The sequence below is a fragment of the Egretta garzetta genome, unplaced genomic scaffold (genome assembly GCF_000687185.1).
Source record: "Egretta garzetta isolate BGI_Z169 unplaced genomic scaffold, ASM68718v1 scaffold466, whole genome shotgun sequence".
Taxonomy (NCBI): domain Eukaryota; kingdom Metazoa; phylum Chordata; class Aves; order Pelecaniformes; family Ardeidae; genus Egretta; species Egretta garzetta.
The window spans coordinates 224,191-227,583 of NW_009260069.1; positions in this window are offsets into that span (position 1 = coordinate 224,191).

The window sequence follows — 3,393 nt, forward strand, 5'->3', positions numbered from 1 at the left end:
GAATGAATTGCTGTTTCAAAATACCTCTTGCAATATGCCAGCAATGTTTTTTTCTAAAGGATATAACCTTTAACATCTTTCTTCTACCTCTTGTTCAGCAGTTTTGACCATTCAACAGTCAGCTAGAATAGTGTTCTCTGCAAGAAGAAAATTTTTTTATGCCTTATCCTAATAGATATATTTAATAGCAGTCAAGTAAGTAATACATCTTGTACTCTCAGCTGAAGAAGAGCAGCTTTCTAGGGCACTAGGGAATACACTGTTAGGAGGCCAAGTGGAACCAGATTTTATACTGCTGATCTTTAGTCCATGCTTAAGACATAATTGTTTTTCAGTTGACACGAAAAGGTATATTCTCTCCCCTTCCAGTTAAGGCCAAGAAAGATCAGCTGGCCAGTGCTGATAATAGATGCGCCAAAAACATAGGCAGGTGCAAGTATTTTTTAATTAAAGGTTTATTTGGCTATTGCTTTTGTTGCTCTGCTGTGTGTTTAAGTCCCAAGCCTGCTAACTCCGTGAAGTTCTTCCCTGTAATCTTGACTATGCTGTTCAATAGAGAAGCTATCCTATATGGAGGTGCCTTGTTTTCTACAGTCTTCCTCAATTCTACCTGCTCTTCCCACTGTTACTTAAACAATGTTTAAGAACAGCTAGAAACCATTTGTCGTGAGTCAACATTTAAGTTTGGTGTGTTCAAAAACAGTGAGGAAGATGAGGCTTTAGAAAAGAAATGGTTAGAGATGTTCCATTAAAATGTTCTAAAATTACCTGTTAACTGTTACAGTCTGAAAGGAAATAGTTACTCTGTTGCCTCATTTAGGTATTTCTGGGCACCGTTTTGCAAAATGCAGAGAACAAATGATATTATTTTTCATTACAATGTTTTCACAGTGTTAATGCAATTCTTATAAGTATAGCTATGCTTGCTTTGGTGCAAATCTATATACACTTTTGATAAAATACTTGCACTGTCATGAAAAGTTTAACCCAGTACAAACTGTCCAGGCAAGTCCTAAATCAGGTGGAGAACAGACATAAACTACCTCTCTGCACTGAAGAAGGTGAAGCTTGTGGATAGGTAATTGCTTTTCACAAGAGTGTGGCCTTCCTCTGTTCTCAGCTATGTTTGTTGGTCTCTGTCCTTACAATCACGGATATTTCCTTCTTGTGTGAAGGCAGAATCTTTTCCCTCTTTTATAGTTTTTTTTTCCTTACACAGCATTTTTCCATTTCATATTTTGGCTGACCTTACTAAGTACACGCTGCTTCTTTCACTAGATAGTGGCATGAGACTGAAGACTTTGGTGCTCAGTGCTAGCACTTAGGCTAAACTGCTAAATAACCCTTTGGTTCCCAGCTTCCATGTTTCTTTACATCCAGGACAGAAGTAAAGGATTTGAACTCAGTGAATGGCAAGACAGTTACAGCTGCACAGAATAATCTGAGTCAGTTAAAGTCGCTGATATTACTTGGTTTAAGAAATAAATATTTGTGTACATCTTTGTTTTCAGAATATCCTGCAGCCCTTGTCATGGCACGTGGGGATTTGATGGCTTGGGCAGAATGTCTAACCTAGTACCTGCTGAAGCCAATGGAAAGGGTCTCCTTGACTGAACTGGTGCTGGACTAGACCAAAACAAATCACTGTTTGGTTTTAGGAAGCATTAAGAAAACAAAAATTACAACAAAAACTAATCGACAGATCAAAACCCTCTTTAACTGGACTTTAACCTATTTTCATACAGTCTAGCAGCAATACTAGTTTCCATGGTTTTTATTTTTCTGCTTTTCTCCTTCCATTTTCAACTAGAAATGAACCTGTTCTCAAAGCATGCCTTGCTTTGAGATACACCCTTCCTTTGCCTGAGCTCAGTTGGTGGGCAGCCCTCCTCCTTCCTACAGCTCTTACCCCGGTGACCCACCAGAGTCCACCGGGGAAGTTACCTTCCCACTGGCATTTGTCTATGCAGCTCTTTGTAAAGAAACATGCAGAATGAAAAATGGGAAATGGCTTTTCACAGAAATAGGTGTAACCACTAGGGTAACAGTGTCATAAACAAGTTCTTGTTTGGATAATTCCTACAGTAGTATTTTCTTAGATTGTGATGGCAGAAGAGATGGAGTTGTCATTCAAGCAAGAAGGCTCATTTCCCAAACTGCACCTAATTCACACAGTACAAAGCCAAAATGTGCATGTGGGAAATCAGCTCTGCCGCTATGTGCAGAGCAGTAAGTGGGAGCATGCAGAAGTGATGCTTCTGGGGTCTCACTGAGAAAAACTCTGGATTCTTCCGTAGGGGGAGCTCTGGAGATCTCACTCCTTTCTTAGACACTTATGAATGCACGGCTGGATAACACTACCATCTATCTTTAAACAAGAAATCTTGTATGCTTTTACTGTTGGCCCTTGTTGAAAAATACAGCATTGTACAGTACTGGTTGAAAATCAGTAGTATCCCAGAAGTTTATGGGCTGTAGTAGGGGTTACGCAGCTTATGGAGGAAAGCTATTTTATAATGTCTCCTTATATGCTGTTGTCTCAAAGTATGATGGTGCTAGGGGAGTATGAATGCCTTTACAGTAGCAGGTGGGATGGCTATTGAGAAATTAAGATGGAGAAGCATTGGTAAGGCCTAGAGATGCTCTCATGGTGTGGGAGGATGTCTCATCAGAAAAGGGGATTCATGGTAAAATGTGGTTTACCTTGTTGTCTCATAATAGATGTACCCAGGTCAGCTTTATAGTTACCAGTGACACCGTAACAACAGGGGGAAGGACTCACAGTGGCCTGAAAGACCTGAGCCATTTGGAAAAGTGAATGAAGGGTTGGATTTCTAGCCTGCGCTGAGATCTGTGATGATGCCACTAATGCTGACAGTCTCTGATGTGGCTAACTCCAAGCAAATCCAGTTATATTTATTAGGTCATACCGTACCATTAGATTGTAGTGTAGGCTTACCCTTTGAGACAGACACAGGGGAAACAGGTTAAGTAATATGAAGGAAAAAGGTGACGTGTTCAGTTCATGATCGTTGTCCCATAAAGACTGCATATTTCCATGCGTGGAATGCCATAAAAGTAAAAGTCAAATGCTAACTGATTAAGCTGATTGAGAAGCCACGCTTTCATTTCTTAGCATGGGAAGATGTCCTGCATAAAGGTTGAAAACCTTTTCAACACTTTATAGCTGTGTGGCACAGGGTTTGTGTTTCAGGGTTGATTGCACAAGTTAATTTTGCGAGTTGCTTTTCTCTCTGTTTGGCTGGATGATGCTAAATGCAGTCTAGCACTAGATGATTTCTTAATCTAATTAGTGGCGAATTCAGTCATTTTTACAATGGTGCATTACAAGTTCATCTCCTGTGTACTCACTTCAATGTTTTATAGCATTCC